We start from the raw sequence: 14,312 nt of genomic DNA on the forward strand, positions 1-14,312 counted from the left end.
GCCATCCTGACACCATCACGTTTGTATTTTCTTCCAGTCTTTCTTCATCTCCAAAGGTTTTTTCTCTTTTTTTACGGGAAGCACATGAAATTAGATAATGATATGAGAACCCCTGAAGACCCCCAAGCTACCAGGACACCCTCCGTTTGGGAGCATCTAGGGTCAGATGTTCTAGCCTGTATTTGAGGTTAACCCTTTCAATGCAGGGTTCCAGATTTGTCTTCACCAGGTGGTAAATCATCTGTTCAGGCAACGGGCAAGTACTTGGGAAATAAAAGCAACGGTAACAGAATTAATGGAAGCGCTGCATGTTCCCAGTGGTTCATATTGTCAATCACAACATATCTTAACCCTCACAACATTCATGAGAGTGCACATTATGACCCCCATTTTTTAGAGGCTCTGAGAAGAGCAATGACTGGCCCAGGTCACCATTAGCACGTGGCAGAGGCAGGAGCCAAGCCACGCCCTGTGCCAGCTCTTCAAATCACAACCTTGAGCTTCCACCAGGCCTTCTTTGAATAATTCTGAGAGCATGTGCCACCCTCACCCCCACCCCTACCATGGGTTATAAGAACTTGAATCAAAGGCCCCTCTGTTGTTGGAGAAGTCCTCCGGCTTTGCTTCAGCCCAGGCACTTTCTGTCAAGGGGTAGGATCTGCGCTAATAAAAACAAGTGTCATTTTACAGTGCTTTCTATAAATCTGTTAGTGACCTTTAATAAAAATGTATGACCCTAATAATCCTGTTCTGAACACCCTGGTCAGATCATTGCTCACTGACCAGTAATCTGCAAACCTTTAAAATTTAGTGACTGGACCTGGGCCCATGCCAGGGGTTCCGCTCCAAGTGATGGGAAGGGATGAATAATGATTAATCCAAACCACTTGGTGCCAAATGCAAAGCTGTTTGTGTGTGTGTTTTTTTAATCAGGCCATTGGTCTGGGAATCCTACGAAGAGCAGTAACTGGAAGACACCTGAGTTTCCCAGAGAGCCCATAAACCAGCTTATAACCAAATTTAGCCCCACCTGCCTGATCTTTTCCCAATGCCTTTCTCTTCCTCCATGTCATCATGGAGCCAAAAATAAAGTGTGACCCTCACTACCCAGCTGTTATGGACAAAATCCAAGGGCATGTCCTGAACCCATGAGTGTGTCCACTTTGCTTACGGGGTTGGAAACCGGAGCACCGCTGGGAGGTTGGGAAAGCTGGGATTGACCTGGGTTTTCAGCATCTCATTTGTTCATAGTTCTCTCAGCAGAAACCCAAGTGGGTCATTGAACCAGTGGCGATTTATGATCTTGAAGAATTGCCAAAAGTTTGCAGGCCCAAAACACCTTATCAAGTGTTTGCTTGACTGTCTCGTTGCATAAAATCATACTGCTTTTGCTCTGAGGCTCTGTAACAGGCAAATATGAAGATTTGCACAGACAGTGCAGTACTTTGGGGCTCCCTGCCCACAGTGCATCCTGCAGAGGTCCTCAGCAACTTCCTCCTTCTCCGTCGCTCAGGATTCGGGGGAATGATGCATCATGGGGACTTCAAGGTGATATATGTTCCTTCAGCAAAGGGCTCCTCCCAGGTCACCAGCATCCTTTGGGTCTTCCACCTCAAGTTGCTAAGCAGCTTTGGAGCTTCTCCACCATATTTCTAATTTGAAGAAGGGGCATTTGTAAATCACATGGGCACCAGCCACAAGCACTTCTTTTTCTTTGTGGAGGAGGGAGCACGGATTCTGGAATCCCAGACTGTCCAAACAAAAGGCACTGAAACCGCTGGATCCTTGCTGCTCTAAGTGCTCCCCTCCCCTCACCATCAGCAGCATCAATATGGGAACATTGCATAAATGCAGAATCTCAGCAAAGGTTTCCTGGGACCTGGAATTCAGAGCTCAAACAGGAGGGGTAGCAGGCCTACTGAGTTGGCATCTGCCGTTCAATAAGATCCCCAGGTGATCCATGTGCACTGGAAGTTTGAGATGCATTGACCTAGCCCACACTTCCTTGCTGTGTATTTTGGAAACAGAGGCACAGAGAGGGCCCCAAATCACACAGCAAGTTGGTAGCTGAACTGAAGCCAGTTCTCAGGATTCTCAGCTTTCTGCTTCTTTCTCCTGCCCACGCCATCTCCTTTACCACAAACCTGCGTTCCAGCTGTGTTTTCTGCCATGCTCATGTCTTGCTGAAAGAACAGGAGGGATGCTGACTATTAGGGTGTCTCTAGGGCAGTGTACTTTAGGATGCCCAGAGGATAACCATTCAGATGAGAAATGACCACATTTGCACCTAAAACATTCAGGGATTTCAGAGTTAAAGGGACCTTAAAAGTCAGCTGATGCAGAATACCCTTTATAGACTCCCTGCATCAAGGCCAGCCAGCTCCACTTGGATGCCTGTAGTGACAGGGAAGTTACTACCTCAGAGGGCACCAGCTCCATTGTTGGAAAGCACTAATTGCTTTTGTATTCATTTCCAATAATAGATTTAATTCTGCCTTGCTGATCTTCTACCCACCAATGCTACTTCCACTCCCTGGAGTAGCTTAGAAAGGCCCAGGTCCTCTTCCACTCAAGACTTCTATAGACACTTAAACACTAATATCAGGACTTACCTTCCATGTTTTATTATTTTAGTGTGTTTTTTGAGTAAATGATTTTTAGATGACTCTCCTTTCCTGCATCCTCAAACCACCATCTCAGTCATTATCTTCAGAGCTGCCTGTCAATATCACTCTTCAAGGGAGTTGAATATCACACTCTAGTTCAGGATGGCCTAGTCCAAAAAGAGGGGCACTATCACCTCTTTTGATTAGATATTCTACCTCTTTTAATGCAACCTCATTTTGATGTGTTTTTTTTTTATTTTAAGCAACAACATCACACTGTTAATTCCTATTAACCCTGCCAAATATGCCTCTCAAAGCTTCATCACATGAACTACTGCCAAGCAAATTCCCCCACTGATTTGTACTTAATTGTCTAAGTCCAGATGCCTGACTTTCATCTATCCTTGAGTATCATTCTCTCTTGGTCTGGGTTTCTGCCTGTTGGGATAATTTTGGCTCTCAAGTCTTTTACTTTGTGAATTAGTCATCCCTCCCAGCTGAGCTAACCTCAGCCAACCCTCAAAAATTTATTGAGCACCTACTGAGCATTCAGGGTCAAAATTAGAAGATAAAAGTGGGACATGTGTCCCTGTCTCTTCGGGGGTTTACAGTCTGGTTGTAAAATGAGGACTCATCTCCAGGGCACAGAGGCAAGTGCAAACCAAGGCCAAGGTTGGGAGGCAGTCTCTGAGGAAGTTCTTGTTCAGGGAAGTCTGTGAATCACCCACCTTACAACTGCCCAGGAGCTTGTCAAAAACACAGGTACCTGGACCCACTCAGCTCAGGGACCTAGCCCCTTATTTGTAACTCCGTAGGTGACTCTGACACAAGCCAAAGTTAGAATCCACAGTTTAAAGGGCTGAAGGAGGTGATCCCAGAACACAGGGATCAGGGAGGAGCTGGGGGAAGGGAAGGCAGGGGAGGGGTGGGGCACTCTAGGTGCAAAATAAGAATGGGGCATGGGCATAGGTCAGAGGGGGCTCTGGAAACTGTGCTGGGTGAGGCAGAGATTAGCTGACCGGCCATGCCCCAACCCCGCTCAAGAAAATTCTGCAGCATCTCCATGCTGTAACCCCAAAGATATGGCCCTGAGTTCAAAAACACCTCAGTGTCCTGAGCGGGGTCCCAACCTGAGTCCTCTTTTAGACGAAAAGAGAAAAGCATTTGGCAAGTAGCCTCACACCCTATTCTCATGAGTGCTGTGAGAACCTGTTCCCACAGGTTCCCCACCCACACGTTCTGAAAAGGGTCGTCATCTCCACCCACCCCTCCCCCCGCAACCCCCATATTATAGTCTTAGTATCTCAGTTGTTGGTTGTTTGCTTCCTGAGGCTGAATTTAGCATTTACAAGCAGTGTGACTTCGGGACAGGTTCTCTAACATCTTCTATAAAATGGGGATAAAATAGTACCTCTATCCTCAGTTGCTGTGATTTAACATGATCCATGAGTGCTTGCTGCTTACTGTGTGCTGTACTCAGTGCTCAGGGCTGGGGATACAGCCAGAAGGAAGCAGATGGGGGGGCCCTTCCCTGAGCAAAGAAAATTCTCATGGAGACAGACAGCAAACAAAACACACCTAGTGTTTTAGATACACTGAGGTAAGAAGTGCAATTGAAAAAAATAAAACAGGACAGAGGGATCAGGAATTTGGGGCGAAGAAGAGGGGTGCAATTTTAAATAGGAGGTTGGGAAGGTGACATTTGAGTGAAGACTTGAAGGAGGTCAGGGAGGGAGCCATGAGGATAACTGGAAAAGAGCCTTCTAGGAATGGGAACAGCCAGTTCAAAGACTCCAAAGCAGGGGCATGCCTGGAGGCACAGGAAGTCAGTTTATGGTGAGCACATAGTATGTGATTTAATTGCTCGATATTATCACTGATATACTTACTAGTACTTATAATCTTGGTAGAGCCATAGAAATTCACTTGTGAAGCTGGGGCAGTTAGAGCATGGATCAGGAGTTAGATTAGTCTGGGTTTGAATCTCACCTCTGCAATTCTCAGGCTGTGTGATCGTGGCCAAGTTACTTAATTTCTCTGAACTTCCACCCAGTGGTGACAATAATAAGACCTAAAGTTCAAATTTGTCAATCAAATGCACAGAAGTATGGAGTTGACCCTAAAGTGCAGGGCACTGGTGAGCTGCTCTGAGCACCCAGCATCACTCTCCCACTATACAGGCTGTGAAGCCACACCCCCATCCTGCCGCACAAGGTCACATGGCACCAATAAAGCCTGAGAGTTCTCTCACCCAGGCCCACCCCCACACTTTCTATCCTAGTTCAGCTATTTCTTTTTAAAAGTGAAACTCAGCCTTTGATTTTAAAAATAGATCACTCAGAGTTCTCCTCCCTCTAATTAGGTTGTGCCAGTTGTTTATTTTGCATAGTGAGGACGGGAACTTGAAATTTACCTGGAAGACTGGAGAGGGACCTAAACTGACAGAGTTTTTTGGCCACCAGTTACGTCTCTCCATCCTGTTCTTTCTGAATGTCCAGAACACACTGGATCTGGGGTCAAAGGATTCAGGTTTAAATTGGGGCACACTTTACTTTAGCAACGTGTGCCCCAATTCAAACCTCTCTCGACCTCATTTCTAAATCTATAGAATGGGGTCACCAGTCAAGGTGCCCTGTAGAACTCAGGGGCTCTTTGTAAAGATCAAAGGACGGGGACATGCTCAGTGTTGACCAGCTGAGTGTTCAGACGGTGTGGGACTTCCTGATGTGGCTGCAGCCCAGGTTAACATGCTAAGAGCAGGGAACCCAGAAAGGCCATGTACTGAGCCACCTTTCCCCACTGCCTTATTTCTGGGGGGGTTATACTAAGAAAGCTCAGCCTCAGGAACCCATCTGGGTCCTCCAACCCCTAGAAATGTCTCCGAATCACCCAAGGGCAGCATGTCGTGCTGTTTGAGAGCAAGGACAATTGTGAATTAAATAGGCTCAGACTGGAATACCCCCCATGGCTGACCAGCTAGGTGACCTTGAGCTAGTGACTTGGCCTCTGCTTCAGTTTCCTGATCTATAAAGTGGGGAGAATAAATAACTCTTCTGGCCATTGCAAGGACTTCCGGACAGTGCTCAGCAAAGAGTAGGTGTTGGTAGGAACTACTTCTGAAATGGTCCTGCCCAATCTCTTCATTTTCCAAATGGGGAGACTGAGGCCCAGCAGGGAAAAGAGTCTGCTCAATAACACACCACCAGCCAGTGGCCACGCTGGGCCTCTTGGGTCTCTAGGGCTCTGTCTTGCTGGAACCCCAGTGAGGGTGGAAACCTTACCTGGATCCTCACAGGAGTCTAAAGTGGGGGGAATAGTCCCCGTTGCCTGGTAACCTACTAAAGTGGGAAGCCAGGAAAAAGGTGGTAGAATTTTGAAGCTCAGAGAGTAGTTAAGGCAGAACTTCATGTTCCTAAAGGAGTGAGAGACCCTCCCCTCTCCTCCAGCCAAACCCACTAAGCTCCAGAGGGAAGTAGATCTGGGTGTGGGGGACCTATGCCTCTCTGCCCTTGTGGGCTCACCTCCAGGGCAACAAGATTAAAAACATGCAGTCTCCCCACACCAGGAAGGGAGTGGGAGAAAGATGGCCAGGGATTGGAGCCTGGTCTATCCATCCATTCACTCTTCCTCTGAGCTTCCACCAGTGCATCTTGAAGGGTGCTGAGTGGACAGGGAAGATCATCAGATGTGCCCAGACTTCCTTTGCCTGGAGGAGGAACAGATGTACATACGGACATTCCTAGTGAACAAGAGGCCCCAGGGACTGTGAGCCAGAGAGAGCCAGTACCATCAGTAGTGACCTGGGGGATTGCCGGCAAGAGGTGGAGATTGGAGAGCTCGGTGGGACTTGGTGTAGAGGAGGGAAAGGCCCTGGTTACAGATCAGCAGCAGGGGTTCCAGGAAAGCAGGGGAGAGGCTCCTAGAGAAGGATGGAGCAGGGCTCTGGGTTCAGAGAAGGTGTGTGTCTAACATGGGGCACAAGGCTACGGGGTTGATATTTTACCCCCAATTGGAAGAGTTGCTTCCCTGGACCCTTTGGTGGTCTCTCTGAGTCGCTGCCAAGTCTCTGCTTTTAGAAGCAGCACCAGGTGGGGCAGTCCCTGACCAGCCAAATCCCTCTAAGTAAGTGCCTTTGGGGGCTCAGGCCAAGCAGCCAGGGGCACAGTGTGCAGCAGGAAACCTCTAAGCCATGAACTGGATTTGATCCCTGGTCTACCACAGGCTTCTTCTAACCAAAAGCAAATCCTGAACTGTGTCTGAATTTTGCTTACTTTCTCTGTGACGTGGATAGTGGGGGCCACTCAGGAGACTCTCAGAAGTTCCTTCCACCCTGAGGAATCCCTCACGGGTTTGCCTCACAGTGAGGTCAGAAGCAGAGCCCTTCACCGGTGGGTTCAGGCAGCAGCCCTCTGTCTGTTTACCCTTCTTTGGTTGATTTCTCTCTGCTCCCAGCTCTGACACCTGCCGATTCCTATGCCTGTCATTCCTTCAGGAGCTTAAGATGTCAGAAGGGGATGTGGAGCCTAAATTTTAGGAAGAAATTACTCTTTGGCAAGCACCAAAGTGGTTTCGATGACAAGTTCCCACACATCTTAGCTTTCATTCACTCACCCAGGCAATATTTATTGAGGGTCTACTATGTGCTAGGAGTACAACAATGAACTAAATCAGATGAAGTCTCCTCCCCATCCAGCTGGGAGACAGACCTTAATCAAGGAATCATCAAGCTATGTGTCAAGTTGTATCTGTGGTGAGAGATGGACACAGGGCATACATGGAGCTGTGGGAGGGTTGTAGGGGTGCAGCCTGTGTAGCATGGTCAGGAAAGGCTTCCCTGAAGAAGTGATGTTGAGCCACAGCCTACAGGATGGGGAGGAGTTATTCAGGCTAAGGGAATAATGAAGAAACAGAGAAGTTGGTCTGTGCAAAAGGCCTGTTGCCTGAACTCTGAAAGTAAGGAGGGTGTGTTGCAGGCTAAGATGGGTGGGGCTGGACCTGAGCTTGGGCAACCCCCTGTGGAATTTTTTCCTCACTCCCAATGCAAAGGAAAGTTTCATGGGTGTTTGAAGCAAGGGAGCTGGGGAGCAGGTGGTGAGGTGACACAGAGCCATTTGCATTCCTAAAAGGTCAGGTGGTAAGGGGCTGAGGTGGATGGGGAAGCCTGGGGAGGAGCCACCGCAGTTACCTGGGCAAGAGGCCCAGAGAAGGGCAGCAGCAACAGGAATGGAGAGGAGTGGCTGGATTGAGAGGACATGGAATGAAATGATAAGACTTGGAGATGGAGCACGTGGGGGGAGGGGTGCCCTGATGAGTCCAGGTTTCTGGTTTAGGTATCTATGCAATTGCTCGTGCCTTTTTATTTGTTTGTTTGTTTGTTAATCCTCACCCAAGGATATTTTTTTCCACTGATTTTTAGAGAGAGAGAAACATCAATGTGAGACACATCGATTGGTTGCCTCCCGCATGTGCCCCCACCAGGGTCGGGGATCAAGCCTGCAATTCTTGACTGGAATTGAACCCAGAACCCTTCAGCCCTCAGGCCAGCGCTCTATCTACTGAACCAAACCGGCCAGGGCTGCTCATACCTTTTCCTGAGATGGGAGAGACTGAAAGAAGACTAAAATTTGTGGGGAAAAGATTAACTTTTTCTTTTTCCCAAAATTAGGCAAATGTGGCCCTCTCCATTTCCTTTCCTTTTCAAGGCACCAGAGAGATCAAATACCTTTGCTCTTGTGTTTCCAACGATGTTTTATCATCTCTCTTACCTCTGAGAAAAAGCAAATTAAAAATATGCTTCACAGACCCAGGTCCGAGGCTCACAAAAGAGTTTTGGTGAATAGGATTAGTCCCTAAGTCCCAGAAAAGCTGTGGGGTCACGCCAGGCGGAGAGGGAGATCCAACCTGCAGAGAAGCCGAATCTCATGACCAGGGAGCCTTTCAGAGGTGCCCTTGGTGACGCCCACTTGCCATAGGACGAAAATCTTTCAGGAAAGGAGCTCCGGCCTTTGTAAGTAACTCGACTGCTCTGGAGTTGGGGGCTAGGCAAAGGGGGCTTTGCTTTGGGGGGAAGGGGACATGTGGGTTTGGGTTTCCTTGGAGACCCCAGAAACCTGCCAGGGAGATGACAGGATGGAAGGACTCAGGGTCCCGGCTCCAGAGCGAAACACTCCGGGTTTAAATTCTCTGGCTGTGGGGGAAGATCACACCCCCCTCCTTAGAACAACCTGGGAGTGTTCTCTTAATACACCACTGGCACAGAACCCTCATCTTAGCAATAAGAGTACCTGTTTTCCCATTCTCCAGATGAGCGTACTGGGGGGGTGCAGGGCATTTCAGCCACTTCCTCAGGTGTCTCCCAGCCAGGGGTGGCTGAGCTGGGCCTTGGGCCAGTTGTGGTCTGACTCCAAAGCCCAGGTTTTTTCCACACTGCAGCATGTATGTGATAAGGGCTAAAGGAGAGAGAGAGAGAGAGAGAGAGAGAGAGAGAGAGAGAGAGAGAGATCCATTTGCAGTTGATGTCAGAGGCAGGATTAGCAAATTATCATGTTTGGGCATGAGTGTAGATGATGTGTGGCTGACACTGAGCAGTCTGTGGAAGCACGGTGAAACTTTTCAGATGGAGATGGTGGGAATGGCATTGTGGAAAGAGGGAATAGCATGTGCAAAGGCATAGGGGTATGAAAGACAGTGCTTGTTGGGGAAGCATATGCCCTCCTCTTCCTGCCTCATCATTTCCCACCTCCTGACTGCCTCCCTGCTTCCACCCCAAGCTCCTCCAGTGTATCCTCCAACAGAAGCAGCCAGCAAGGAGGCTTCTTAAAATGTAAAATATAAAAATGTTAATCTGATCGTGCCTCACTAAGCCTCCTCCAAAGAAACCCTTCAGTGACTTCCTCTTCCACTTAGAAAAAAATCTAAACATCTTTCCATGTCCAGTTATCCCTGGTGATCTGGCCCACCCAGGCTCACCCCTCATCTTCCTCCCTGCTCTCCTTCACTCTCACCAGCCACCATGGCCAGGGTCTAGCTGTAGTCTCTTCTAGAGGAAGAAACTTTCTTCCTTTAGAGCAACGATTTTTAACTGGTGTGCTGCAAGAATTTTTAAAGCATGCAGTACTTGACTGTTTAGTCAGGGACACTGACTTCTTTTCCCTTGGATTGTCAAATTAAAAAAAAAAAAGACAACCGTCAACACAATAGCCATCCAGTGTGTTAATCAAAATTATACTGATTTTTTTGTCAGATTGGCAAACATATATTTTCGGTGTGCCACAGAATTTTAATAATTAGTTTATGTGTGCCATGAGATGAAAAAGATTGGAAATCGCTGCTCTAGATCTTCACAGGGCTGGCTTCTTCTCATCCTTGAGGTCTCAGTTTATGTCAGTACTTAGAGAAGTCTCACCCCAGCATGCTGTCCTGTTGGATTCATTTGTAACACCAGTGGTCAGGCTTGACTGTTTCCTTGTCTCTCACCTCTTTATAGCAAGTGCCTCTAGCAATGCCTGGCACTCAGTGGGTGCTTAAGAATAATTGCCACCCTACCTAGTTTGGCTCAGTGGATAGAGCGTCAGGCATTCGATTTCAGTCAAGGGCATGTGCCTGGGTTGCAGGCTCACCCCCAGTAGAGGTGTGCAGGAGGCAACTGATCAATGATTCTCTCTCATCACTGATGTTTCTATCTCTCTCTTCCTCTCCCTGCCTCTCTGAAATTAAATATATATATATATATATATATATATATATATATATATATATATATACACCAGAGGTCCTCAAACTTTTTAAACAGGGGTCCAGTTCACTGTCCCTCAGACATTCCACACATGCGCACTGCGGACCCGTGACGAGTCGGCTGCTAAGCAGGACAGGCAGCGGCGGCAAAAACACCCAGCGGGCCGGATAAATGTTTTCGGCGGGCCGCGTGTGGCCCGTGGGCCGTAGTTTGAGGACTCCTGATTATATATATATATTTATTTAAAAAAAAGAATAATTGCCACATTTGCCTGATGTGTGTGGAAGGATCAGAGGCTGAGGAGAGGCCTTGAATGGCAAGGTAAGGCATTTGGACATAATTTTTGAGTAATAAGGAGTTACCAGTTCAGGCTGCAAATTTGCCCACAGCTAATGAAAACTGGGCACTTTCAAGTCTTGAAAAAAATATTCCCTGGGTGGGTTGCTGGGCAGCAGCAGTATGATAAGCATCATTACATGGCCGGCTTTCACCCTAACTGCTTTGGGGCACACCCATTGAACAGAAGTCCCCACATAGGAGCTCTGCCAGCCTGCTGCTCTGAGTGCTTACCTTAGAAATACCCAGTAGAAGAGACTGCATTTTTTTTGCTTTGATTTTTTTTTTTTTGTATTGTAGTAAAATATACACAACATAAAATTTACCATTTTAATTAATTTTAGTTATTTGGTGAAATAGCATTAAGTACATTCACATTGTAGTACATCTGTCAGCACCATCCATCTCCAGAACTTTTCATCTTCCCAAACTGAAACTTCCCTAAACCAACTCATAATAGAAAGCCATTATATTGATTTACCATTGAACCGCCATTACCCTGACCACTAATTCCCATTCCCCTTGCCCTGAGCCCCTGGCAACCACCATTCTACTTTCCATCTCTATGAGTTTGACTGCTCTGGGTACCTCATTTAAGTGGAACATCAGTGGAATAATTTTCCTTTTGTTGCTGGCTTATTTCTTTTAGCATAATATCCTCGAGGTTCATCCATGTTGTAGCATGTGTCAGAACTCCCTTCCTTTTTAAGACTGAATAATATTCCACTTTTTTTTGTCCCCTCATATCTGTCTATTCATCAGTAAATGGACACTTGGGTTGTTTCCACCCTTTAGCTCTTATAAATTATGCTGCTAATTAACATGATTGTACAAGCATCTGTTCAAGTCCTGTTGTGTATAAACCCAAGAGTGTAATTCCTGGAACACGTGGTATTTTACTTTTACTTTTTGAGGAGCCCCCATACTGTGTTCCATAGTGGCTGCACCAAGGACACTGCCTTCTGCTGCATTCCTCCATGTACTTATGCAGCCAAGACCTCCTTGGATTCAGATCACCCTGTAACATCTATGTGCAGTGTTACTATAAGAACTTAAGTGACTAAGCTAAAGCAGATATCTAGTTTGCTTTGTGAGTTTAAAAGATCTTAACTTATAGCTTCACCTCATGTCTGACTCCTAAAGGGGACTGCCCTTCTTTATTTTCCTTGATGTAATTGTGGATGGGTGATAGATTTCATCTGGATATGATGGAAATATTCTACTTGAGGATGGCCCAGAGCATCTGCCCCTGAAGACAGTGTGTGGGATTACCAGCCTTCAGGGGCAATTCACACCAACCAGGCCACATCCAGGAATGGAATGGACACAAGAAGATCCATTTATTCATTTATGATTTTTAAGAAATAGCTGCATTCTCACAACCAGAATATTTTCTCCTTGAAGCCCCAGAGCTCCATGGGAAACCAACTCATAATAGAAAGCCATTATATTGATTTACCATTGAACCGCCATTACCCTGACCAGAAACCTAGAACTATCATGATCAATGCATTCTCTCGTGGTTTACAAAGTTATGTGGGCTTCATAAGATAGCCCCAAGATGAAGCAAGGGAGTAGAGGGAAGGAGTGTGGGATGGCATCAAGCTAAAGAACTCTCTCAATGGTAAGGATTGGTTAGACCAGTGGTCGGCAAACTCATTAGTCAACAGAGCCAAATATCAACAGTACAACGATTGAAATTTCTTTTGAGAGCCAAATTTTTTAAACTTAAATTATATAGGTAAGTACATTGTTATTAACTTAATTAGGGTAGTTCTAAGGCTTAGGAAGAGCCACACTCAAGGGGCCAAAGAACCGCATGTGGCTCGTGAGCCACAGTTTACCAACCACAGGGTTAGACGATTACAGTTGTTGACACTAGCTAAATGTACCACTACCTTCACCCACTAATTTACCCATCCACTGATCCATCCATCCATCTGTTCATCCATCCATATATCCATCCCTGAGCTAATAAGTTTAATAGTACAGAGAACATTTATCCAAGCTGAAGGAATATCATATGCAAAGGGCCTGAAGGAGTCTATTGGCCAGTAGAGTTGGATTGTGACACAAGATGAGGCTGGAGGGGTGAGCAGGGGCCAGACTATGCGGGCATGTGGGAGACCGTATGGAGTTCTGACTATACCAATGGTATCAATAGAACTTTCTGTGGTGATGGAAGTATTCTGTATATGTGCGTCCAATATAATAGCCACTAGCTACTTATTGCCACTGAGCACTTAAAATTTAGCTGGTATGACTGAGGAACTGAACTTTTGTTTCTTTTTCATTTTAATTAATTTAAATTTAAGTGGTCACATGTGGCTCATGGCTGCTGTGTTGGACTGTGCAGGTCTATACCCTAAAAATACTGGGAGGCCACATGAAGGGTTGTAGCAAGGGGTGAATCACCATGATCATGCCATGTCTGGCTGCCATGTGGAGAATGGACTGGGAAAAGAGAGGGTGTGGAAACACCCAGTGAGGAGGCTTCTGTGGTGGTCCAGTAAAGAGGAGTGGCTGCCTGGACTGGGAACAGGGCAAAATGGAGGTAAAGAGAAGTGAAGAGATTTGGGAAATCAACAGGACTTGGTGAGGAGGAAGATGGTGATTTTGAAGTGCGTCGAGGTAACCTCCTGGCCTCTGGCAGACACAATGAGTTGGAAGAAGGGTGCTTTCTCTGAGACATGGAACCTGGAAGAGGGCCATATTTGGGGGAGTTTGGAGTTCCTGAGTTCTGCTTGGGCCACATTGGACAAGAGTCGTTTTGAGTTATCTAAGGGGATATGTCAATTGGGAGCTGGAGCTCTGAGAAGTGTGAATGAGTGGAAATTAAGAGCATGGGTGTGGATGGGCAAGGAAAAGGCATGGGCCCAAGCCTTGATTGCCTCCGACTTCAAGGAGGTTGATGCTGGGTGTAGGAAGATGCAACTGCAGAGGTGATGTCAGAGGAAACCAGGATGGTGTAAGACCATGCAAGGTCATTGCAAGGACTTTGTTTTCATTCTTGAAGACAATGGGGACCATTTGAGGGTTTTGAGACAAGGAGTCACATAATGTGGCTTGGATTGAACAGGACCAGTCCTGTTAGGAGGAAGCTTGGGGCAGAGACAGAGAGACCAGTGATGCCATAATCAAGGACAGAAATAATAGTGATGGAAAAATACAGTAGTTGGCAGTGGAGATAGTCAGATTCTGGATTACTTAAAGGTGGACTGAATGTGGGAGAGGACTTAAGGACACCGCCCTTTGGTAAGAACAAAAGATGAAGGACGAGAGAGAGAGAGAGAGAGAGAGAGAGAGAGAGGGAGGAACCCACTGTCCAGTGTAAAGTATTCTGCCTAATGGAGGGAGGGAGGGAGGAAAGAAAGAAAGAAAGAAAGAAAGAAAGAAAGAAAGAAAAGAAAAGAAAAGAAAAGAAAAGAAAAGAAAAGAAAAGAAAAGAAAAGAAAAGAAAAGAAAAGAAAAGAAAAGAAAAGAAAGAAAGGAAGGAAGGAAGGAAGGAAGGAAGGAAGGAAGGAAGGAAGGAAGGAAGGAAGAAAGAAAGAAAAGGCAGAATCAGTCAGAGAATCTTGGTCCTCTTCTCTGTCTACATTTACTACCTACATTATTCCATTCCATGTTAAGACTCC

At 46.5% G+C, this 14,312-nt stretch overlaps 1 protein-coding gene across 1 annotated transcript in view; it reads left to right on the top strand.

Moving 5' to 3' along the window:
• The window catches only part of ATP2B2 (ATPase plasma membrane Ca2+ transporting 2), a 369,370-nt gene that overhangs the window by 34,323 nt on the left and 320,735 nt on the right, over positions 1-14,312 (top strand). The window lies entirely within an intron of this gene.

This window comes from Myotis yumanensis, unplaced genomic scaffold (genome assembly GCF_028538775.1).
Source record: "Myotis yumanensis isolate MYYU_CA2020_CCGP unplaced genomic scaffold, mMyoYum1.0.hap1 SCAF_14, whole genome shotgun sequence".
Lineage (NCBI taxonomy): Eukaryota > Metazoa > Chordata > Mammalia > Chiroptera > Vespertilionidae > Myotis > Myotis yumanensis.